The 27,031-nt window shown below is 36.7% G+C and overlaps 1 protein-coding gene across 4 annotated transcripts in view; it reads left to right on the forward strand.

Moving 5' to 3' along the window:
• Positions 1-27,031, forward strand: part of EML4 (EMAP like 4) — a 151,686-nt gene that overhangs the window by 10,018 nt on the left and 114,637 nt on the right. The gene's annotated exons all lie outside the window — the stretch shown is intronic.

A 27,031-nucleotide genomic window follows, 5' to 3' on the forward strand; every position in this document is an offset into this window, starting at 1 on the left:
TGTTCCTCATTGGACTTTCAATTTATTGATTTATTTATACCTTTATGAACTCAGGTATCCTCTGTTTTTTTCAATGGGCTGTTACCATTACTATTTATTTTGATGCTCAAATTGGCCCCATTTTGGCTAGAGGATGCCCATCCATGCTAGCTTCTGCTTTCTTTTGATATATTCCCATCATTCTTTGAGGCCTTTCTTGCTTCTTGACACAGTGAAATGATTTGGACATAACAGTTCAGCCCATAATACATGAGTATGTATTTTATATAATTTTAAGTAGGGTTCAGATGAGTGTTTGAATTAAGTCATTTTAAGCTAACATTTTTTATGGTTCTTTACTAGTTTATAACTGCATAATACTTTATCTTACACTTAAAAATGGTGTTAAACCAGGGACTAGATCATTAATGTAATTAGTTTGAAGACATATTTTTCAGTGGGAGGTCATTCAAGATTATATTCCTTACTGTTTTTTTTCTGTGTTTAAACAATCAGCAGTTATCTTGGGGTAAGGTACTGTTAGGTGCTGTGTGTGTTAGGGCGGTTGGGTAAAATAAAATATATTTAAGCAGCAAAATCAACCATGTTTTTTTTCCACTTACAAAATTATGCTCATCTTTCCTTCTCAGCAAGTATAAATATAAACTTTAATGCATTGTATTCCATTATTTGGACATCTGGTTTCCTTAAGCTGTGTATATAGAACATAATTTAACTTATTCTTGATCACCAATGGTGGTTATTATGAGTGTTGGACATGGTTCTTTGCTATAACACAGTGATGCCTTCAAGAGCTTTTTGTGTAGGGCTGTTTGCTCCATACACTAATTGACTACGTAATTATAACGGTCTTCCTTGCTGTTGCTTGTCAACTAGTGTCAGTGTGCTTTGCTTTCCTTTCCTTTCCCTTTCCCTTTCCTTTCTCTCTGTTGTATCATTTACAAAATCTCACCCATAACATTAGAGTTTATATCTCTTGAAAGGTAAGGACTCTTCTTTCATTATTAGACCTTAAATTTGTCCATAATTTCTTTTTTTCTTCTTTTTCAAATTTAATTTTTTTTGTCCATAATTTCTTTTTTTTTTTTTTAATTTTATTTTTTTTTTTTTTTTTTTTTTAGAGATTTATTTGAGAGAGAGACAGACAGCACAAGCAGGGGGGTAGGGAGAGGGAGAAGCAGACTCCACGCTGAGCTGGGAGCCTGACCTGGGGCTCAGTCCCAGGACCAGAGATCATGACTGGAGCCAAAGGGAGATGTTTAACCATCTGAGCAACCCAGGTGCCCCTGTCTGTAATTTCTTTTTTTCTTTCTTTCTTTTTTTTTTTTTAATTTTAATTTTTTAAAAAAGATTTTATTTATTTATTTGATAGATTACGAGTAGACAGAGAGGCAGGCGGAGAGAGAGGGGGAAGCAATGTGGGGCTCCATTCTAGGACCCTGGGATCATGACCTGAGCCAAAGGCAGAGGCTTTAACCCACTGAGCCACCCAGGCGCCTCTGTAATTTCTTAATATCAGATATTCAGTCAGATATCTTGATTGTCTTGTAAGTGTCACTTTACAGTGGTTTAAATCAGCATTTAATCAAGATCCAAACAATTTAGTTGCTGTGTCTCTTCTAAGTCTTTTGATACTGTATTTCCCTTCCCTTTCCTTTTCTTTTTGCAATTTGTTGAAGAAACCAGAGCTTCTGTTCTGTAGAGTTTAATGCAAGTGCTAATTGTATCATTTGGTGTTTTAAAACATGTTTGTCTTTTGTATATGCTTTAAATCGGAAGTTTTTGGATTTTTGTATATTTTATGTATTTCAGTATGTTGCCATTACTTTTTTTATGCTCATATTTTCCTGTCATCAATCTATGGAAGCATCTTCAGATTGACTCCTGAGTCCTGATTCTAGTGGTCTTTGCTGGCCTCCTTGCTTTTGATGGACTTAAAAAAAAATTTTTTTTAAACACTTCCTGTTGCAGTTTCCCCAGTCAGCTGTTTCTCTAAACCTCATTCCTTGGGGCACGAAATGGTCCTCTAAGCTCTGGAGGGACCATTGTTACTGGATTGGTTACTGTTTCTAGTCTAGCCTTTCTTTTGATTTCCAATTTTAAATCTGTTGTGGTCTGGGAAGCCAGATGACGAAGCTGGTTTGATTTACAAGTAAGGATTGGTTTGACTTTCATAAAAAAGGAATCCAGAGATCAAGGCCTATCCCTATCTAAATTGTATGGTGTAGCATCTACAGGGACAGGATCATACCTAATAAATATCGTTAATATTAGTGATATGTGAGTAACAGGATACCAGATGTGCCTCAGAGAAAGAGAATAGATTTCTGAATGAGGACCTTAGTAAGATGTGTGAGCTTTTTAGTTCCCAAACTTGATGATATAAATATGTTTTGAATTATAGACTGCTGATACTCCTACTGTTTTCTTTTGTTAAGATTATCTTTTGTTTTTTGTGGGGTTTTTTTTGTTTAAGATAAATCTCTGTACTAGTGAGATGTTAGTATATTATGGAGTCAAATTATGCTGTATTTTTCATATTCCATAAGAATGCACTTTTTCCTTTTTATTTTTTTAAAGATTTTATTTATTTAGCACAGAGCGAGAGAAGGAGTATAAGCAGGGGAAGTGGCAGAGGAGAGAGAGAAGCAGGCTTCCTGCTGAGCAGGCAGCCGGATGTGGGGCTTGATCCCAGGAACCTGGAATCATGAACTGAGCCCAAGGCAGTTGGGTAATGACTGAGCCATCCAGGCACCCCACTTTTTCCTTTTTAAAATTTTTTTCAGAGAATGCGCTTTTTCTGCCTTTCCAAAATTGATGACTTCCTAAAGTTGAGATGACTTCCTGTTTTAAAACAAAACTAATTAGTGTTGACCTCTTACATTTTTTCCTTAAACTGTCTTTTGCTCTTGCCCCCTGGTCTTGAGATGACTACCTTATACTAATCTTTAAGTGACAGTAGAATGCTGATGTTTAAGTGCCACGTCAGAGCAAATGAAAAAATTTGTTTGCAGTTTTCTTTGAGCCATTTGTTCCAGAAAAGTCTCATAACTGAATCCTGTTGATGAGTGAGTAGGAGGTGGTTTTTTTTTGTTGTTTTTTGTTTTTTTAAAACTTTGAAGGATATCCTGTTTTCAGTTTAGTTGAGGCATAGCCTTTGATTTTTCTTTGACTGCTTTGAGTACCTCTTGGCATTTGTTTTATTTCTTTAGTCTCCCCAATTATAATTAGTGTGGGTGTGTTTTTGGCATGAACAATTTCTGAAATTTTATGATCTAGTGTTGTGGATTACTTGAGATAAATTATTGGGAAACAAAGTTTGGGGTAAAGCGAGATGATTGGGAAAGTAATTAGCATTTGACTTCTTGAAATTCTTATTTGTTATGAAATTTAATGATTATATGCACATTGAAACACACACTGTGAAACTCCTTATTTTGGTTCATTAGTATATACTGTAGTGGCTAAGGGTATGTATGGGTTAGTGTCTCATACATATAGACCACGTTTTTTTTTTGTTGTTTGTTTCCTGGTTACAAACACGTTCACTAAGTTTATAGATTTTGATTAGCTTCTTTGGATCATACTTCGGCTAAGTGCATTGGAAAATTGGTGAATGAGACACTTGAAATCCCTGCTCTCATTGAGCTTTTAATTCTATGGGGGATTCAGACCATATTTATTCAGGAAATATTTATTGAATGCTTGGTATGTGCTCAGCACTCTTCTAGCTATAAACAGAGCCCTTATGGAGCTTATAATATAATGTAAGCTTTTAAAATACAAAGTAATAAGAATTGTGATTGAGTATGGGAAGCTTTGGAAACATGGAGGGCTGTCTTAAGCCTCCACCATCCAGCCTTTTTTGGGTTTTTGTTTCTCTGTTTTCTTTTTCCAGATGTATGTCTTTGTTCAGGGTGTAAGCAGGAAAATAGACGTCAGGACACAGTGGCCCTCCCAGCTCTTGGAAACCGCTTACAGGAATGATATTTGTTCCCCACTCACCCCATATACCTGAGAAAATGACAGACTAGCAATAGAGAGAACTTTGGTTGCAATTTTCAACATATACTGCTGTTTTCAGCTCTGCTCTCCCGGTGTCATCCTAATTTAAGACAGTTGAATTCTATGACTTGTGCATGCCCTCTCTGTCACCTGTATAAGCAGCAGTTTTCTAAGATACTTGCTTTTTCCGTATCTTTGCTGGAATGTGAGTCCTGTGATTAAGTGTAAAATCTTCTGTATACTTGCTTTTAGGAAATAGTCTTTGATGGACATTTCAAGAAATTTGGTTCATGTGAATAACTTTTTGAAAGGGGGTAGCAAGACAAAGCCGCTAACATTTATTCAGCTGTGATTTCAGGAACAATGTCAGACACATTACATAAATTAATAACTTTCTAAAGGACCCAAACATCTTAATTTCAGCTTTTAAAAATATCCTCAAAAAAATACCCTCAAGTGTAACTCTTCAGTAGATTGAGTAAAACGGAACCTGTTATTAAAACCTTTACTTGAGGATGATGATTATAGTAATATCTGTGACAGTTTTTTGGTGACTGAAATTAATTACAGCTCCCAAAATGAAAATCTAATAATCAGCAAATATTTTTTCAGCAATGCCTACATGCCGGGAATTGTTTTTATACTGGGAATATGTCAGTGAACAAAAGAAACAAAAATCACTACTCTGTTGGAGCCTGTATTATGGTGAGGGGAGATAGATGATAAACAGATTTCATTATTCACAGTAGGATATCAATGACTCCTGTATAAGCATTGATGTCTGCATTGTCAATTATTATTATTATTTTTTAAAGATTTTATTTATTTATTTGACAGAGAGAGATCACAAGCAGGCAGAGAGGCAGGCAGAGAGAGAGAGAAGGGGAAGCAGGCTCCCTGCCGAGCAGAGAGCCCGATGCGGGGCTCGATCCCAGGACCCTGAGATCATGACCCAAGCTGAAGGCAGAGGCGTAACCCACTGAGCCACCCAGGCACCCCTGCATTGTCAGTTATAAGCACACTATCCTTTCTTCATAGAATAGATGGTGATATGACCTGTGTGAGGTTTAGCTGTGTCACATAAGGTTAGAGAAAAGTAATCTTGGGAATGCAAAACGGATTGGTAAAATATTGACAACTGTGCTAATGCTACTTTCTTATCCTACATCTTAGTCATTGCATCTGGTTTTATGATAGGATTTTGAAATATGTATACTTTCTTAGATGTTCATTCTCAGATTCTTAATTTATATTTTTGTTTCATCATTCATATTTAAGGTTTTATTATTTTTTTTAAGTATTCGAACATGTATTCCTTGCAGTTTTAATATTTTTTCTTGTGGAAGAATTTGATTGTATTTATATAAAATATTTTTTTTACCAGGTTAATTACTATACATTTATCTGTTTATCAGCCTAGATTCAGGACTCCTGTTCAATTACTAAGGAGAATTCCCAGGATGCAGCTGAGATCTCCAAACAGCTGTTTGTGGGTGGCGGTGATGGTGGAGGCAAACAGTGGGTTGTGTGATCAGCATGAGGTCATGTCTTTCACCTTGTGGCCCTCTTTCTTTCCGGACTTTAATACCTACTTTGGTACTTAGAGCATTTTGAGCTATTTGCTGTGCTCTGAACAGTTGTTTAATAGTAGCACCTATAAGATGATATTAGATGTTTTGTGGATGAAACTCATAAAGGTATGACTCTGTCATGGCAACAACAAAGAAATTTTTTCAGTAGTTTGAAAACCACTAATGTGGTTTTAAGTGTTCTGACCCACTTTAGGCAATTGTTTCAATGTCTAGAAATGAATGTTTTAGCTTTTGATCTTTTCCTGTTCTTATTTAACTTCCATATGGCCACCAAATTATTCTTTGAATATATCAACATTTTGTATTTCCCAGCTCAAAACTTTTTATCATTTCCAGTTTCTAGAGATAAACTAATATGGCTTGATATCCAGCCTTTCCCACCATCTGGCTCCAACTTTTGGGGGGGTCTTCTATGGATCCTTTCAGTGTCCCTTTTTTTGCTGTAGGATATTGACAGACTTACCATATACCCTAAGGAAAATGAGGGAATTTGAAAACCAACAGATAAGATAAAGATACATTCCTGTGAGTTGTATGAGAAAGTGTCTTTAGGCACTTGAGAGTAAGGTTTTAAAAATCGTTCTCTTCCCCTGCTTATTAATAGGTTCCTACCTCTCCTCATTGACATTTTGTGTAACCTTGGATAAGCTAGTCTGCTATTTCGTCAAGACTTTATTGGACTCCTTCAAAACTGAGTGTACTCTGTTCCTTTGGGAATTTATATGACATTTTTGTTACCAAATAAAATACTTTTTTTAAAAGTAATCTCTACTTTTTAAAAAAAAGTAATTCCCCCTAGCGTGGGGCTCAAACTCAAAACCCTGAGATCGAGAGTTGCATGCCCTATGGACTGAGCCAACCAGGTGACTATAAAATACACTCTTGATAGCAAATTCTCACAGTCATTTCTTTAAAGCATCACAGAAACCTCATTATCATATCTTGATTTTAGTGAAAAAGAATAGAAGTTTTGTCAGGTTTTTGTTTTTTTTAAGAGATAGAGCAAGCTGGGGGAAGAGGCAGAAGGGGAAAGAGGGGGGGGAACTTCAGTTAGGCCCCACACCCAGCGGGGAGGCTGATGGAGGCTTGATCTCATGACCCTGAGATCATGACCTGAGCCAAAACCAAGAGTCAGATGCTTAACTGTCATTCTGGTGGCTCGAGATTTTTTTTTTTTTTTAATCAGCTTTATTGAACAATGCTTTACCTATAATAAAATATGCTAATTTTAAGTGCACAGTAGGCCTTGAAAATTTTATGTAGTTAGGTATCCATTGCAACAGTCGAGATATAAAACATTTCCATTACCCCAGAAAGTTTTCTCATACCTCTTTGCAGTAGTACTTTCTACCCCCAGTTACTGGCAACCACAGATCTACTTTGTATCACTGTATTATCTTTTCTAGAATTTCGTATATCTGTAACCTTACAATCTGTGGTCTTTGTACTTTTCACTTAGCAAAATGCTTTTGAGAGTCTTCCATGTTGTATGTTTCAGTAATATGTTCCTTTTTATTGCCAAATAACACTTTATTGTATGAATATATCACCAATTAGTCTATCCATTCACCAGATGATGGGCATTTCATTTGTTACCAGTTTTGGGCTATTACGAATAAAGTTGCTATGAACATTTGAGTATGTATCTCCCTATTGCCCCTGCAACCACAAATCTCTTTTCCACTAATCTACTTTATGAATTTCCATATATGGTTCTCATTTTTTAAAAATTGGGTTGTCTTTGCAGGTATTTTTGTCCAGACTGTGGTGGAACTTTTATTTACTTAACAGTGTCTTTTGACGAGTGAAAGGTTTTTATTTGGTGAAATCCAACTTACCAGTTTATTTTCATGAAGTTCAATTTATCATTTTTTTCTTTTTTATAATATATGTGCTTTTTTTGGGGTCCTATTCCTAAGAAAGTTTTGTTTAATCCAGGGCCACAAAGATTCTAAAAACTCTTTATTTCCTCTACTCATGACACTTCTGACACCAGATGTATGGGTTCTCCATACCAGGCAATTCTGACATTAATTGCCTGGCATTAGTGCAGATCCTACAGTTTAAGGGTTTAGTCCCACAAGATTGCCTCCCATGTCAGATTCCAGTTGCAAGTTTGGGCCTCAAGTACTTTTGATCAGTTATAAATGGATGATTCCCATGGTCCCCTCCTTGGGTTTAGCAATTTGCTAGAATGATGCACAGAACTCAGGAAAACACTTTACTTAGACCATTATTATTTTTTTTATAAAGATACAACTCAGAACTATTTAAATGGAAGAGATGCACCAGACAAGGTATGTGGGAAGAGGTGGGGAGCTTCCCTGCCGTCTCTGGGAGTGTCACCCTCCCAACAATTTGATGTACTCATCAACGTGGAAGCTCTTTGAACCCCATCATTTAGAGTTCTTACATAGAACATTTGAATACCATTTAGGTTCATTACATAGGCATAGTTGATTAAATCATTGACCAGTGGTGACAGGTCAACTGCCAGGCCTTCTCCCCTCCCCAGAGATTTAGAGGCGGGGGCTGAAAGTTCCAGCTCTCTAATCACCTGGTTGATTCCTCTGGTAATCAGCACCCATTCTCCAAAGTTACCCCATTAGCATAAACTCTGGTATGGTTGAAAAGTTCTCTTTCCACCCCTGCCACTTAGAAAATTCTAAGAGTTTTAGGAGTTCTGTGCTAGAACTGCAGGCAGAAATCAAACAAATTTTTTTTTTAAAGATTTTATATATTTGACAGACACACAGCGAGAGAGGGAACACAAGCAGGAGGAGTGGGAGAGGGAGAAGCAGGCTTTCCACCAAGCAGGGAGCCGGATGCAGGTTTTGATCTCAGGACCCTAGGGTCATGACCTGAGTGAAGGCAGACGCTTAACAACTGAGCTGCCAAGGCGCCCCATGAATAAAAATTTCTTAGTCACAGTTTCTTTCCTGTTATTTTCTTCTTGAAGTTTATTGTTTCAGCTTTTATTTTTAAGTCTGTGATCCCTTGAGAATTAATTTTTACGTATAGAATGAGGTGAGATTTGTACATTGATACTTCTTGGTTCTGGCACCATTTTATTGAAAAGATTTACCTTTGTGGATTGATCTGCCTTGGTGCACTTTTGCTGGAGAGCAGTAGAGCACTTGTGTCGCTCTGTGCTGGACTCATAGACTGCTGTGTTTATCACTGAGGAAGTAACACACCGTCTTGATTACTCTAATGTATAGCAAAGATTTCAGTAAAATTCTCTTCTACGTTTGAAAAACAGTGCAGAGGAAATTAAAGCTTTGTAGACAGAAAATGATATGTTTCAATGATTATTTATATTTTAGTGTTAATATTTTATATTTCTATTTTAGAGTTTATTTTTTAAAATTTCTTTCAAGAATATGATCTTTTTTTTTTTAAACTTTTTCTTTAAAGATTTTTTTTTGGGGGGCAGACATTACAAGTAGGCAGAGAGGCAGGCAGAGAGAAAGAGGAGGAAGCAGGCTCCCTGCTGTGCAGAGAGACCGAAGTGGGGCTCCGGGCGGGGCTCCATCCCAGGACCCTGGAATCGTGACCTGAGCTGAAGGCAGAGGCTTTAACCCGCTGAGCTACCCAGGCACCCCAAGAATATGATCTCTTGATTCACTAACAATCTTAGGAGTTAGAGTAGGCATTAATATCTTTATTTTTATAAATGAGGAAGCTGTAAGATTTAAGAAAGTTGGTTTGAGATCATACAGTTGGTGTGATGAAGCAAGTTTTATGCCTTCAAAAATCCAGTATAGGAGCGCCTGGGTGGCTCAGTGAGTTAAAGCCTCTGCCTTCAGCTCAGGTCATGATCCCGGGGTCCTGGGATGGAGCCCCACTTCAGGCTCTCTGCTCGGCGGGGAGCCTGCTTCCCCCTCTCTCTCTGTCTGCCTCTCTGCCTACTTGTGATCTCTCTCTCTCTGTCAAATAAATAAATAAAATCTTAAAAAAAAATCCAGTATACCACAGTACTTCCATTTGCTCCTATTCTCTTATGTTGAGTATTAGAGAATGAGTGCTTTATGAAAAATTCAGTCATTAAATTTCATTTAATTATAGAAGTATAAGAGAACAGTTAGTTCATTTTCTTGGTCACCAAAACCATAAGACACATTAAAAAATCAAAATTGGGCTTCAGGGGCACCTGGGTGGCTCACTTGGTTAAGTGTCTACCTTCAGCTCAGGTCATTATCCCTGGGTCCTGGGATTGAGCCCTGCTTCGGGCTCCCCACTCACTTCTCCCTCTGTATCTTGTGCTCTTTCTCTCTCTCTGTGTCAAATAAATAAATAAAATCTTTTTTTAAAAATTGGGCTTTATTTTTTTCTGTGGTGTGTCTTATAAATGGAATCCGTATTTGTGGTTCTTTTTTTTTTTTTTTTCTTATTTATTTATTTGACAGGGAGTGTGTGCATGAGCCAGGGGAGAGGCAGAGAGAGAGGGAGAAGCAGACTCCTCACTGAGCAGGGAGCACAACATGGGGCTCGAACGAAGGAATCTGTGATCATGACCTAAGTCGAAGGCAGACGCTTAACCAACTGAAACACCCGGCACCCTGAAATTCATAGTTTCATTTTAAATTTAGAAATACAGGAAAGGGGGCATCTGGGTGGCTCAGTGGGTTAAGCCTCTGCCTTCGGCTCAGGTCATGATCTTGGGGTCCTGGGTTGGAGCCCCGCATTGGGCTCTCTGCTCAGCGGGGGTCTGCTTCCCCCCCCACCCCACCTGCCTCTCTGTCTAATTGTGATCTCTCTTTCTCTGTCAAATAAATAAATAAAATCTTAAAAAAGAAATACAGGAAAGAAGCAACAGGATTTGTTAAATGAAAGCTGAAAGATTCCTCTTAAAAGAACTCTTCCTGTTAGGAAATGAGTAAGTCACAGGAATGAAAGGAACAGCATAGGGAATATAATCCTAAATAAGTAAGTCAATAAATGGGGTGGGGGGAGAGAAAGAAAGAACTGCTTGGAGAATTGAGATATTCTTGCCAAAATGAGAACAAGAATAGTAAAACTTAAATTTTAGATTGTTTGAGTATGTGTGAGTTACTATATTTTCTTCTGTTGTCAAACTTTATTACCTTAAGTCTCTTCCTTCTAGACCCCTACAGCCTCAGATCTTAGGGGATTCTTGAAGGATTACTGGTGAAAGATGTTGACAACGGGGGTTTGGATAGTAGTGGTGAAAGAAGTGGTAAACTTCTTTCAGTGGTAAACTGAGTAAAAACTGCTCACATCCAGTTTTTAATCCCACAACTACTCATTGGGTGTGGGAAGGGCAAGGCCATCATGTAGGAAGGTAACAGTTTTCAGTTGGAAACCCTGTTTAGAATAATATGAGGGGAATTGAGTAGTTTCTCAAATGAGGGGAAAGGGTGGAACACACATGGCCACTTGGGGGAGTTATGAGTTGCACAAGCAATGCCAAATGGAATCTATTTACAATCATTTAATTTATGGATTTACTGTTAGATCTTTTTGTTTACCTATTTGTATCACATTCACTTCTCTTTTCCTTCACTCTAGTTTTCGTTGCCACTTGTTTGTTTTATCACCATCTCAAATTGAGTTTTGAAAGTCCCAACTGAGTGTCTCTTTCCTAAGAGTCTAGGTCTTATATCTCGGTGGAAATTACTCTGTTGTCTTAAGAAATCTATGATTGACTTCTGACCATTTCCAGTACTTCTAATCTAATAACGCTTTTAAGGCAAAGATCTTGGTCCTCTCTTGTCACTTTTATAACAAAACAACATGAAGGGTAGGATGAGAAATAAGGAAACTTCACATATTAAAATATAAGTGTATTTTTCTGGAGTAATTGGCTTCTACAAGAATTCAAAAGCCTAGAAAGTGGTTGCTGTTGTCTCAGTGTTTTCAAAATAGTTGGCTCCAGTATCGTTTTCAGTTTTCTTTAGTCATTATCTGAAGACCCTGAGATTCTTTTTTTTTTTTTTTTTTTTTAGATTTTATTTATTTGATAGAGAAGAGAGAAAGAAAGAAAGAGACCACAAGTAGGCAGAGCAGCAGGCAGAGAGAGAGGGAGAAGCAGGCTCCCTGCCAAGCAGAGAGCCCGATGCAGGGCTTGATCCCAGGACCCTGAGATCATGACCTGAGCCAAAGGCAGAGGCTCAACCCACCAAGCCACCCAAGCACTCTGACCCTGAGATTCTTGGTACATGTGTAAAAAACATTCAGGATTTTGCTAATCTAGAGAAGTGAGAGGTGAAACACAATGGTAGTAAAACTGCTTAGCAGGCTCCAAGACTGTGGTGAGCATAGCTAGGAAGCTGGGAGAATTGACGTTTGCCTCTTTGGCTTCATTATCTAAACTTTAGTCTTTTTTTAAGATTTTATTTATTTATTTGACAGACAGAGATCACAAGCAGGCAGAGAGGCAGGCAGAGAGAGAGGAGGAAGCAGGGTCCCTGCTGAGCAGAGAGCCCGATGCACTGCTGGATCCCAGGACCCTGGGATCATAACCTGAGCCGAAGGCAGAGGCTTTTAACCCACTGAGCCACCCAGGCACCCTAAACTTTAGTCTTCATCATGAGCTACATCACAGCATGCTTCATAATAAATACCACATAATGTGCACATAATTTACTAAAGAAAAAACTAATAAAAGTTTTCGGGATGATGAATAAAAAGAGGAAAAGTATTTTAGAGTTATGTCTGTTGTGTAATTGTTTAGACTGAGAGTGGAAAGATTTCTTAGGAAAGAAATTGCTCTTGCAACTTATTTCTTAGGCCCAAACGTAATCTGCTGCTATCATAAGCACGAAAATGATTTAATTTCTCAAGTTCTTTCATCTCTGAGATTTCTTAAAGGGTCATTGTTGATGTACTTTGTTTTCATTTTTTTCACTTTTGTTATTTGTTAAGAGCCATTATACGCATTGTTCTTTTTAATGTGTTTAATGTGTTGATCTTTATTGTCATATTTTTGTAGAATTTCCCTATTACCATTTTCAAGGCAATTCATGTGCTCATTTTAAATCCTATTTATAATGCTTTATTTTTATATCCTGTAAAAATGCACCCATAGAGATGGTTATCATAAACTTTTCGAATGTGAATGGTTTATTTGAAACTGGAATATCCTTCCGTCTATGAAGAAAATCAAGTCCTTTGAAATGAGATTAGACAAAAATATATGTGTATATTTTTCACCTCACATTTTTTCAATCGGATTATTTATATTTTTATTGTTTGTTGAACTTAAGTGCAATGAATATAAATCCTTTGTCAGCTGCATATGCCCTTAATATTTTCCTTCAGGTTGCAGCTTGCCCAGTTGTTTCCTTAAGGATGTCTTTTGGTTAGTAGGAATTTCTAAAATTTTGTTGAAGTCTAATTTATCTTTTGTTTCCTGTGGCTGGTGCTTTTACTTTTACGTTGTTTCAGATTGATTTCTGTATTGGGTATGAGACAAGGATTACAGTTCCTATTTTTCCTTACAAACAATAACAAACAGCACTGTTGGTTTAAGACTTTGCTTTACTTCCCAATTAAGTTTTGAATATTACATAATAAAATAATTAGTTCTCCAAGTAGTTACATGGTTAGGTAGCTCGTTGGTTATTGAAACTGTGCTTCTGAGGTCAGACTTCTAGGTTCAGTCCTTTAGGATCCAGCTAACTTAGCCTTGTTTTGTGGCCGCCCTAATTTAGCCAGGTTTTCCTAACCTGCATTAGTGTTTGGTAGATTTGTATTGTTCTGAAGTAAGAAGGTATAGGATAACTCTGTTGTGCTACTATCTAAAACATTAGAGCATGTGCCCTATGTGATAATTTACCCATTTAATTTTGTGAAAGATGATACATTATTACATTTTTAAAAGGATACAGTGTTTGTAGTAATATGGTACCTAACAAGTCATGCTCAGTTTTTATGACTTACTAAAATAAACAGAAACACATAAATTGTAGTAAACATTAGGAAGTAATTTTCCGGAGTTTTGTGGAAAATGAGCAATGTAGATATGACACTATGAAGCCCATAGTTTGTGGGTAAATGATGAAAATTATAAAAATTTAAGACAGGAAGATTTTAAATGTAGTTCTACATATGTTTGTGTCAATCCATAGTCATATTGCATGGACCCAGTCATTGTCTTAACATTTCTGAGATATTAGCATTGAACATGAGTTATCTTTCAAGAGGCTGAATTTGCAGTATATTACTCTGGTAGGATTTGTGCCAGCCTTTGGTTAATCATTATCTTGTTGATTATGTTTGGTTCAAGATGATTCATTTTTCAAAGAGTTTTATTGCAACATTATACATTTACTACAGGAAGCCTGGACGGAAATGGAGCATTAGGTCATTGGAGATTTTTTCCTTCCAATCTTTATTGCACCAAGTGTTATTAAAGTTAATTATTTTTCAGTAACTGAATTCTCTGTAGAACCTAGTATTCCATTAACCAAACTTTATAGGAGCAGTTACTCCTTTTTCATGGCAGACAAGTGTATCTTTGAAGATTGTTTAACCCTTGGTGATATTTCATGCCATATGTTGACTACATTTAGGTGGAATATTTTCATTAAGTTGAATATAGTAATTGAGAATTTCAGAATCAGAGATTTGATACTGAACTTTCTGCTCCTCCCCCACTCATACTCTTTCTCTCTCAAATAAATAAAATCTTTTTTTTTAAAAAGAGTATATCTTTTTAACTTACTAGAAAAATTACCAATGGTGAAGGCAACCCAAAACAGATAAACATAGGCAATAAAATCTCTAGTCCTCTTTGCCAGCAGGTGATAACAGTTCTGTTTGCGAAGATATATTTTAGATCTCAATTTAACCAAATAATGTTTTTAAAAAAGTGAAAAGTCAGGGCATCTGGGTGGCTCAGTCAGGTAGGCATCCATCTCTTGATTTTGACTCAGGTTAGGATCTCGGTGTTGTGAGATTGAACCCTGCATTGGGCTCTGTGCTGGGCATGGAGCCTGTTGGGATTCTCTCTCCCTCAGCCCTCCCCCACTCTAAAAAATTTTTAAAAGAAATAAAATGAAAAAAAAAAAAACAAAACAGTAGACTTTAGAAAGGAAGGTGAGTAGTGTAAACGCAACATAAATTGTAGATCTTTTCAATAAATTAGTAATTTTAAATCTCTTAGATATATACTTTTTGGGGGCTCCTGGGTGGGTCAGTCGGTTAGGCATCTGCCTTTGTCTCAGGTCATGATCTCCAGGTCCTGGGATCAAGCCCCAAGTCTAGCTCCCTGCTCAGCGGGGAGTCTGCTTCTCCTCTCCCACTCCCCCTGCTCTTTCTCTCTCTCTTTCTCTCTCTCTCTCAATAAATAAAATCTTTATAAAAAAATACCTGGGGGGGGGGTGCCTGGTTGGCACAGTGGGTTAAGCCTCTGCCTTCGGCCCAGGTCATGGTCTCAGGGTCCTGGGATCGAGCCCCGCGTCAGGCTCTCTGCTCAACAGAGCCTGCTTCCCCCTCTCTCTCTGCCTACCTCTCTGCGTACTTGTGATCTCTCTCTCTGTCAAATAAACAAATAAATCTTTAAAAAAATACCTGGGTTGGGTAGGGTATGTGCTATGGTGAGTGCTGTGAAGTTTGTAAACGTGGAGATTCACAGACCTGTACTCCTGGGGGGAAAAAAATATATATGTATATGTTTATAAAAAATAAAATTACAAAAAAAAATAAAATAAAATAAAATTAGGCTTAAAAAATAAATAAAAAATAAATAAAAAAATACCTGGGAAATATATTTTAATAGTGCGTATTTCATCTTAAAAAACAAAGATTTGAAAGTAATCATTTACTGACACTTCAGAACAAACCAGTGAACCAGAATAGTGACTAAATGTGAGTTAAGCCTAATTAAGTGTATCATTAGCTCTTGACAGAGATTACAGTTCTGGAAATAATTCAAGATGTGCCTATCCCCACCAGCCCCCCAAGCCAGGATTTGTAAAATGGAATTAAAGGAATAATATATGTGCTTATAATTTGAATATATGTAGTTATAATAGGATAGTGGTTAAGACTCCGGGCTCTAGAGAGAGTCATAGTGCCTGAGTGTAAATCCTGGCTCCCACAATTAATAGTTTCTGTCCTTGCACAGATTATTTAATGTTCTGTGCCTCATTTGTAAAATGAGGATAGAACTTATATCTAGTTCATAGGGTTGTTGTGAGGACTAAATTAGGTTATTAGTGATTTTAGTGGAACTATGGAGATCAGTTTTCTATGGGACAGGTGGTGAGTAGAAAATGAAGATGTCAAAACAGCAACTGTAGCTTATTCCTACCAGAGTTTTCTTCAGGGAGGTAGAGGGGGGTCTGACATAAAATTGAGCATGAATTTTTTGAATTGATAGAAATGTGAATGTATATATGCTCAGAACAAGTGAGCAGTGGGTAGGTGAGATATGAGATGAGTAGGACATGTATAATGGACACAAGAACTACATAGCATTGAGAAAGGATGAGTATTTAACCAAAGAAACAACTGTTTCATGGAGTTTGGAGAAAAGGAGGCAGGGATGCCAGTTTTGAGAGGAGTAATCTACCTGAAGTCTGCTCTTTCCTTTTTGAAAGAGGAGGTGAGGACACATTCTGAAAATATGAGAAGTGGTGGAGTTGGAAACTGGAAGAGAATTCTGAAGATTTGACATAGCTGCTGCGGCTAATGGGAGTGGGAGTTTGCTTGGGAAATGGACTCAGATGAGTTTGATGACTGAGGATTTTGTGGTGGCCTCTGTGGTGTGTATCCCCTCCATGTGTGCTCTCTGCAGTGTGCTGGTATTGGGAAGATAAAACTTTAGAGAGAGGGAGAAAAGGTGTGAAAGGAACCAGGGACCAAAAATTGAAGGTAATGTAGTGATAGTGGTTGAAGGGGATGTATTTTGGGTACGTGGGCTGGATGGGGAAAGAACTGAAGCCAAGACAAGGCTTATAATTAGGGAGAAGATGGAGGAGCACAATACCAAAGTTTCCATGAGGCTAGAGAGTAAAGTGTGAGGGGAAAAAAAGGGAAAGAGCTGAAGGATAAGAACTGGTGGTTGTAGGTCAAAGTAATGAATTTTATTCCAGATGCATAACTGTTCTGGGTGATAAGGGCTAGAGGGGTCACACAGGTGGATTATTTGAGTGAACATTGGAGATAAAGGCCATTGTAGTTGGATATCTTATCTTTAAGGAGGAGAGCAGCTTTAGGATGTTCAGATGGATCTGAAAGTCAGGTTGATGATGACCAAAATGGCAAGGAAGATAGTAAAACAGGCATTAAAATTCTGTATAAATTGGGAGTGACTGGGAAGTTGGTTGATGATAATAATGACGATTAGGTAGAGCCTAATTACAAGTAAAAGAGAAAGGTTGTAACAGGAGACTTCTGGAGTAATCATATGTGTGCCATGATAGGAGGAAGATAAATTGCTGGTATCTTCTAGTCTGTTGTATGAGAGTTATAGAGAAAGTTGCGTGGAGTGAAGTCCTGTTAAGGGCGCTGGGGAAGTTTACAAAAGAAGCAGCATCACAAAGGACGTAGTGAAAAGCATTGGAAAGGAGAGTAGCCTTTCAGGGGAGAGGATGGGTGGGACAGAGAAGGACCCAAGGTTATGGAAATCTAAGGTCTGTCATTTACTAGTCACATGGTGAATGTGTTAGGGAAACAAAAATTATCTAAGTGTATTTGTGGAAGCATGGAAGGAGACTGTTTTCTACGAGATAATGATAACAATTACATGGAATGTCATTTGTGTCAGTCTAAAAAACAATTTTGACAGGGTGTCATTTCTTAATGGGATAAAAAATGGCTGGGTAAATAAAGTTACTAATATTTAAAATAGAAATATAGTATTGTGTAGAGATGAATAAGGAGTATTGAAGGGCATTACTTACGGCCTTTGCTCTACACTTAGCTAGAAATAGTAATGTTTTGTGAATTCACTGTAAATGCTTATATAGATAAATGTTAATTTGTGGCTGTCAAATTTAATTGCTTCATTCAAATATGTATTTTATTTATATTTTATTTATATGAGCGCAAACGGGCGCAAGCTTGGCCGGGGCAGAGGAAGAGGGAGAAGACTCCTTGCTGAGCAGGAAGCCAGCCACAGAGCTTGATCCAAGGACCCTGAGGTCATGACTTGGGCCTAAGGCAGATGCTTAACCTACTAGGCCCCCTGGCACCCTTCAAATATGTATTCTTATTCTTATTTACTGGTCATCAGGATGAAAACAAAAACAATTTTTGTTTGCATTTTCTCAGATGAAAAGTAGTTTCAGAAATTGTGACTCTAATTTAGACTTATATTTTCTTTGTAGAGACAATAATCCTCAAGTTCAGCAGGTTGGCTCTAAATATCATAATATTTCTAAATCCATACCTGAAGGATTGTTTTAAATCTTCTTTGCCATTTTTAGTGTTTTTGCAGACACTCATAATAATATTGGCATGCCTTTTGTTGAATCTTTGTTGGAGAAAATAGCATATAAGGCAAAGGACTGAAATTTTCAGTGCTTTGCAGGGAAGTATAGAGGAAGCAGGCAGGAAATGATGGCCCACCCACAAACTACCACTGCATCCTTTAGTCCAGGTCTTTGCCACCTCCCCTATTCTCCATGGATTGCCTGCTCTGTTCTCCTAGGGATGGCCCAGATGAATGAAGTGAATTGTATCCTCTAATTGTTGATTGTAATAGCAACATGGCCGTGATATAGTATAAGTCAAGTTTGGAAGACCACAGTCTTTAGAGTTATGACATGTTAAAAATTTGAAGTCCATGTAAATTTCCTTTTAAGTGAAGGATACCTGTATTCTAATTTCCATCATTAGAGTTGAATTTCTGAAGATTTTTATGATCTGTGCTAATTCAGGTGGTTTTTCTTGGCTACATGCTAGCTAGGAATTTTAACTGAAGGCATTCCCATCAAAATGTAGAGATTTGGGGCACCTGGGTGGCTCAGTTGGTTGCACATCTGACTTTTGATTTTGGGTCTTAGTCTTGGGGGTGTCAGTTCAAGCCCTACGTTGGGCTCCATGCTGGGCATGGAGCCTACTTAAAAAAGTGTGGTGATTTAGTTAAATGAAAATATAATTCTAGTAACTAACATTTATTGAGCACAAGTCTGTATCAGTTTCTGTTCCCAGTCTTTACATGTATTGACTCATTTAATTCTCACAATAAGGTTTATGAGAGTATCATTGTCCCATTTTATAGATGAGGAAACTAAGGCTTGGGTTGAATAGCTTGCTCAAGGCCACATAGCTAGGCTCAGTGTATGTCCATTTGGTTTATGAAGTTGAATTTGTGACTATTAAATCTTTAAGAACTTAAAATTAAGATATAAGTATGATATAACTCTTTCCATAAATATCATTTAAAGGGAAATTTATTTTTTTCTTCATAGTCCAGTAGACATAATTTTTCTTTGATAGTCCTTTTTGTTTACCCTAGGATCCAAAATGAAAACATTTCAAATCTGTATTATATACATTACAGTTTTTCTGAACTTGAATAAATTTGGTTTGTCATCATTGAGCAAACCAAATGTCTTAACATAGCCGTAAGTAAAGTGAATATAACATAGTTCACTTGAACATTATGTAGATTTTATTTGTAGTATAAGGAATGGTATCATTTCCTATAGAAACGATTGTATAGGGTAGCCATAAAGTCTGGAATCACAGATTAATATTGTAAATCATTTTAATCTGTATTTGTTTCCAGAGTTTATAGCTACCCTGTATTTTATAAAGGCCTTTTCTACATGTTTTTGTGTGACTTTTATTTCCTGGAGCTAAAGAAGGAAAAAATCAGAAAAGGAATAGGTGCTATACTTTTGTGCTGTGTATATGTATATGATAAGAAGAAGGCCTGGACCCCAGCAGTTTGATAGGGAGAGATTCCCTTGCAACTCTACGATAATGAGAATAATAAAAATATAATAACATCAGGGCACCTGGGTGGCTCAGTCCTTAAGCATCTGCATTTGGCTCAGGTCATGATCCCAGGGTCCTGGGATCGAGCCCTGGGTCAGGCTCCCTGTTCAGCAGGGATCCTGCTTCTCCTTCTTCCTTTGCCTCTGCTTCTATTCCCTCTCTAGCTGTCTCTCTCTGTCAATAAATAAATAAAATGTTTTAAAAAATATGAAATAACATCACCTAATATTTAGTGCTTCCTACTTATTAGGTGTAGTGCTGAGCACTTTGCATGTGTTTATCCTTTTTAATCCTTGCAACAGTTCTATGAGGTGGATACTATTATTGTCTGTCTTTAAAAAATTTGGAAATTGGAGTTGTAGTGCCATTTAATCACTAGACAAGCTATGTTACTAGAGGCATAAATAGGTTTTGAATCTAGGTTGGTCGGATTTCAGTGCCTAAGGCTTTAATCTCTTGTCTGCTGTGCTGTGTGGCAGGTATTAGCAAACTTTTTCTGTAAGGGGCCAGATAGTAAATATTTTAGGCTTTGTGGGACACGTGGTCTCTGGCAGAATTACTCAACTCTGCTGATTTTATAAAGCAGCCACACAGTACCTAGAAGAATGGGTAGAGCTATGTTCTGATAAAACTTTATTTAGGAACACAGTTTTATATAATTTTTGTGGGTCCTTAAGAACTCTTCTTTGAATTTGTTTTTCAGCTATTTAAAATTGTAAAAAATAATTCTTAGTTTGCTGCCCTACAAAAACAGAGCATTGGATTGGATTCAGCTTCTGGGCAGTAGTTTGCTACCCCTGCTGAATGGCTTGCTGTAATTGTTCTTTTCTCCACCAAGGATAACAGAAATGGGGAATAATTCTAATGATTCTTTACAGTAAATTAGTATTGTTAGGTACGGTTGCAAGTTAGCAATGAATCTAGGTAAATGTTTTTTTGAGCAGATATTCATGAAATGCCAAGATTATGAGAGCCTTTAATATTATAATTCTTACCATTACCACACCATATGCTTTTAGAAATTATAAATATTCAAACAGAATGCTGTTTCATTCTGTAATCATGAAAAAAAAAATCCCTTTGATTCTAGGCCTTTCTTTCTGTGTATTAGGTGCTGAGGTAATTTGATTCTCTGCCAAGGGTGTTGGAAATATAATGAAGGGTTCTCAAAAAAGGTGATTCACGTAGCATTTACAAAATTGGCATCTTAGAATACAATTTGTCATTTATAAACGTGACCTTGTAGAATGAGTTTAGTGTAAGTTTGGCTTATGTATAACAAAAAATACTTCCAGATGTGATCACTGATATATGATTCTGAATTAAAACGCTTAATGAAAACTTCTAGTGTTGACAAATCAACACTAACAAAATAAAGATCTATTTCATACAGTGAAGCTTATCAGCAAATGTTTACATTTTAATATTTTGTGAAGAGAAGAGATACACTAAAACTATAATAATTTGTTTGACCAATACCTATTATAGGTGTCAATGGTGTTGAATTAAACAGTCCTTTTTAGGGACCATATGGTTGGTGCTGAGTCTGCTTCCCCACCTTGTCTAACCCCAAATAGGCATTTAATAAATGTTTGGCATTAAATTCTGTGTGGGGGGCGCCTGGGTCGCTCAGTGGGTTAAAGCGTCTGCCTTTAGCTCAGGTCATGATCCCAGGATCCTGGGATAGAGCCCCACATCAGGCTCTCTGCTCAGCGGGGAGCCTGCTTCCTCCTCTCTCTCTCTCTCTCTCTCTGCCTACTTGTGATCTGTCAAGTGAATAAACAAAATCTTTAAAAATAAATAAATATATATATTAATTCTGTGTGGTATGCCTTGAATCAGCAGGCATTTCAGTATATTTTCGTGTGTGGTGTAAGGGAATGGTCCAATTTCATTTTCCTGCATGTGGCTGTCCAATTTTCCCAACACCATTTATTGAAGAGGCTGTCTTTTTTCCATTGGACAGTCTTTCCTGCTTTGTTGAAGATTAGTTGACCATAGAGTTGAGGGTCTCTTTCTGGGCTCTCTATTCTGTTCCATTGATCTATGTGTCTGTTTTTGTGCCAGTACCATGCTGTCTTGATGATGACAGCTTTGTAATAGAGCTTGAAGTCCGGAATTGTGATGCCACCAACTTTGGCTTTCTTTTTCAATATTCCTTTGGCTATTTGAGGTCTTTTCTGGTTCCATATAAATTTTAGGATTATTTGTTCCATTTCTTTGAAAAAAATGGATGGTATTTTGATAGGAATTGCATTAAATGTGTAGATTGCTTTAGGTAGCATAGACATTTTCACGATATTTGTTCTTCCAATCCAGGAGCATGGAACATTTTTCCATTTCTTTGTGTCTTCCTCAATTTCTTTCATGAGTACTTTATAGTTTTCTGAGTATAGATTCTTAGCCTCTTTGGTTAGGTTTATTCCTAGGTATCTTATAGTTTTGGGTACAGTTTTAGATGGGATTAACTCCTTAATTTCTCTTTTTTCTGTCTTGTTGGTGGTGTAGAGAAATGCAACTGATTTCTGTGCATTGATTTTATATTCTGACGCTTTACTGAATTCCTGTACAAGTTCTAGCAGTTTTGGAGTGGAGTCTTTTGGGTTTTCCACATATAGTATCATATCATCTGCGAAGAGTGATAGTTTGACGACTTCTAGACAGAAATGTAGAAATTATTTGTATTAATAATATGTCAGAATCACTTAGTGGTTGGCTATTGCCTGTAGTATAAAATCTGATTTTCTTTAGGGTGGGATTCAAAGCTCTCCATAATTTGGCTGCAGCCTTCCCTTCTGGCCCTGATTTTCATTCTCCATTGTTAACAGACTGTATAATCAATCTCTATTACTCATTCATTTATTTACAAATATCCTACTTTGGAATGTTCTTCTTTCTCTTTTCTGTCTAGCCAGGCTTTACTTAGACTTCAGGACCTGAATCTAATGTCTTTTCTTTCAGTGGGACCATGCTTGTCCATCCTGATCTTTTGTCTCTTTAAATTCCTAGCACTTTTTTGCCTGTCGCTCTTTTGATAGCTGTTCTTGTCCTTCTTTATGATATTTTTTATTTAAAAAAATGTATTTGCTTTTGTCACCTCAGCTCAATGGAAAATTCCTTCAGAATAGAGACCATATCTTGTACTTGTTTTTGATATGTCTTAGAATGTGGGATAAAAGTAAAAACTTCATGAATTCTGTGTTTGTGCATATGGTACTTTTTTCTAAAATGCATTACTTCTCCTTTCTTTTTCCCTTTAACTTTTATTTTGCAACAAATTCAAATATATAGAAAAGAACTCCTGAATATTCTTTGCTCTCATGGTTGTTAAAGTTATGTCATGTATGCTCTTTTGTTCTTTCTCTACATAGATATTTTCCCTACTGAACCATTTGAAAGGAAGTTGCAAATACATCCCTAAGTACCTCATTGTGCATTTCCTAAAAATAAGGGCATTCACTTACACACCTATAGTATAGCGATCAAAATTGGGAAATAAACATTACAATATTATTTTTAAATCTGTAGACATTATTAACATTTCACCAGTTTGTTCCATATGGCATTTTTTTCCTGTTCCAATCCAAGATCATGCACTGCATTTAAGTTTTTTTTTTGTTTTTTTTTTTTAAGATTTTATTTATTCATTTGAGAGACAGAAACAGAGATGGGGGGGACAGGGAGAGAGGGGAGAGCACAAGCCAGGGGAAAGGCAGAGGTAGAGGAGAAGCAGACTCCCCACTGAGCAGGGAGCCCGACATGGGGCTCAATCCCAGGACCTAGAGATCATGAGCTGAGCCAAAGGCAGATGCTTAACCATTTGAGCCACCCAGGCGCCCCTAAGTTTTTGTTTCTTTAGTCTTCTTGCTTTCCTTAATCTTGAACTGAACCATTCCTGAGTCCTTTTTTTTTTTTCTCTTCTTTTAATGGCATTAACATTTTTGAGGATTTATTTTGTAGGATGTCTGTCAACGTGGCTTTGTCTGATTCTTCATCATGATTAGATTTAAGAAATGTATTTTTGGCGCATATACTGAGTGATGTGTCCTTAGAGTGTATGATACAAGAGGCACATGGTACGTGTTTGTTCTATTATTTGTCATGGTTTCTCTGATCATTTGGGTAAAGTAGTTCTTTTTCTTAACAGAGCCTAAGGGCTTGCCGATGGTGGAGCTGTTTAATATAAGAAACAGTTGAGGGTATTACCTGCGTTAACTTGAGGGATATCAACTTCTGTTTAATTTGGCAAATAATAAAATTTGAATCCTTACAGGGAATTGTAATAGTCACTGGTGAGTTTGAATAGAACAGTGATCAAGACAGGCCTGGGCATTTATCCAAACACATACTAACAATTACTATAAAGTTATAATAATTAAAAAAGTGTGGTGTTGGCAGTTGAATAAACACGGAAATATTTTTAAAAAGAACAGATTCAAATATATAAAGTATTTGGCTTATGATGAAGGTTACATTTCGAACTAATGGGAAGAGGATGGATTAGTTAATGAATTATGTTTGGGAAAAATAGAACCATTATTTATCACATTTAGTTGCAGAAACCCAGGATCTTTTCTAGCTAGTTTGAGCAGAAAGAATTTATTACATGGTACTAAATGACAGAATCACTAAGATGATTTGGGGGAAAAAAAGAACTGTAGGCTGTACTCCCAGGAATTTAAAAAAAAGAAAAGAAAAGAAAAGACAGGCCAAGGTTCAAATTCCAAAGCTACCATTTATTGGTTATGTAATCTTTGGCTTAACCTCTCTTTGGTTAATTTATACATCTGTAATATGCAGATATTTTAAATACTGTTTTTGTAGGTCAAAAACAGTTGCATATTGGCAGTTTCATACGGTTTTATATAATGCTAAATTTGTGAAGATTAAATAAGGCTACATGTAGCACTGAATAAATGTTCATACACATTAGCTATACGTTTATTGCTATTTTTCAGTATGGTTATGTAAAAATAATGTAAACATATGTTAGCATGATTACTGATCACATTCTAAAAAGAAATAACTATTTTTGAGTTGGGATATGTAACACTTCCTGATAATATCACGTATAATATACATGTTTTGTGAAAGTTTTATAGGAGTAATATTCACACATAACCAACACTTTAAAAATATATGTAACTAAATATATGTATAAACATACAACCTCAAAATATATAATAATATAAAAATATCAGGTATAACTAATTTTCACATAAGTAATGTTTAAAATACAATATCTCAAGGGTGATTGAAATGTATTAGGGTTGTTTGCTTCTGCATGGAAAGATCTTGGACCCTATGCTCTTTGACTTTTTGTTCTTTTTAAAAATAGTTGTTTTCTTATTGGTCAGTTCTTATTTACTGTAGCTTCACCTGAATCACTTTTTAATTTATTGCTTTCCATTTTCTCAGAATTGGAAAAACATTACTTTGGTTTGTACACAGTTCTAATCAAGGGCTGGAGGAACCTTCCTGAAATTAAGTGATTTTTGAATTTAGTACTTTATGGTTTAAGTTTTGACTATGACAGGTTCTTTTGACATAGCCCTATCACTTTTTTTGAGAACTTCTTTACTTTCTAGCACTTTAAGATGATCTAGTTTTTAGAGAAGTTGATTTGAAAATAAGATTTTATATCACGCAGTAGATAGAAAGTCATGTTAAGGAGAATTCTTAGGTTTATCTTAAAAATCAGTTATGTTTAAATATTGGGACAGTGTTAGGTATTAAAAACTGAGACTTTCGCCTTGAAGTAATTAAAAGTAGGCCATGTAAACTTCTGTCTTTCATACCCTCATGTACTTCATACATTAGAGCATGCTGTTTTTTTCATAACTACAGTATAACTGTTTTTTAGTATCCACTTCAACATTTATTGGGATGTCTATAATGTGCTTGGTGTACCTACCATAGTACATACTGTGGGAGATTGAAAAGTATGAAATATTGTCTGTCATGAAGAGGCTTACAGTCATATTTGGTCAACAGTTTATAAGAACATGAAAAAAAAGTAATATACCACTGGGTATTAAGTACTGCCATGATGGAGGTAAGGCTTATGAGAGGTAAGGAAGGAAAAGGTTCAGTGTTCAATAAAAGTAAGAGCTGCTTAGAGGTGAGACCTGTAGTGGGGTCCTGAAGGTGGGTGAAGTCGTTTCAGACCACAAAGTGAACTGAGTCAGCATTACCTGCAGAACAGTGAGGAAGTTAGCTTTGGTGGAGTCTTGCATCGATATTAACTGGAAGAGTTTGAAAGTATCAGAACCAATGGATAAATGTCCTTTGACTTTTGTAATAAAGTTTACAGTCCCTTCTTTATATATGACGTGCATAAAGGTGTTTTAATTTTGACAGGTCTAGCAAATAAGGGGTGCCTGGGTGGCTCAGTTGGTTAAGTGTCTGCCTTTGGCTCTGAGGTCATGATCCCAGGGTCCTGAGATTGAACCCTGCATCTCAGCATTGGGCTCCCTGCTCAGCAGGGAGCCTGCTTCTCCGGCAATGGCACCCCCACCCTGCCCGCTTGTGCTCTCTCTCACAATCTCTCCCTCAAATAAATAAAAGCTTTTTTTAAAAATGTGCAAATAAAAATGTTATTAGGTATTTCCAAGTATATAATCATTCCAAGAAGGTTATATACTTTCTCATTGAAACAATGAAATTTAAGTTACAGATAGATGCTTCAATTTAGTTAATTTAACTTACTGTCTCCCTGTTCTCTTGAAACTTGCCTTGCTGCCTTTCCTGGAAGAAAAGAATAGTTTGATCATTTTATTAGCATGAAAAAAATTCTAGAAGCATTTTAAAAGAAAAGATGGATAAGGGTGATTGATAATTTAATACTGTCTAAATTTTTAGTTTTATGACAGATGTGAGAATTGAACTTTTAATTCATATTTTATAATTAGAAAGTGCTTATCCTTTTCTTTTTTTTAAATTTTATTTATTTATTTAACAGAGAGAGAGAGATCACAGGTAGGCAGAGAGAAAGGCAGAGAGAGAGGGGGAGAAGGCTCCCCGCTGAGCTGAGCAGAGAGCCCGATGTGGGGCTCAATCCCAGAGCCCTGAGATCATGACCTGAGCCGAAGGCAGAGGCTTAACCCACTGAGCCACCCAGGCACCCCACCTTTTCTTAAAACTACTATAAAATTAAGGGTATTGATGACTTTAGATCACCAACTTAAGGTTCTCTCATACAATTATAAGCTGAATGTGTAGGATTTTTAATATTCTGTGAACACTTATCAAGCACCTATTTTGTGTATAGTCACAGAACTTTGGTGGGTTTTTGTTTGTTTTTGGTTTTGGTTTTTTGCCTACATCAAGTATCGCGTTAAGTGGTAGGTAACACACACAAGTTTGTGATCCATGAATTTTTTTTCCAATGAGTCAGTGAAAACCAAACTGTAGAGGCTTATAACATTTTCTGTTCTTAGATTGAGTTCCTTCTCTATTACCTCTTTATTAAAACAGCAACTTAGGTGGGAGTCACAGATCATTAACAGAATGTCAAA

The sequence above is a fragment of the Lontra canadensis genome, unplaced genomic scaffold (assembly GCF_010015895.1).
Source record: "Lontra canadensis isolate GAN:19392208 unplaced genomic scaffold, GSC_riverotter_1.0 scaffold78, whole genome shotgun sequence".
Classification (NCBI taxonomy): domain Eukaryota; kingdom Metazoa; phylum Chordata; class Mammalia; order Carnivora; family Mustelidae; genus Lontra; species Lontra canadensis.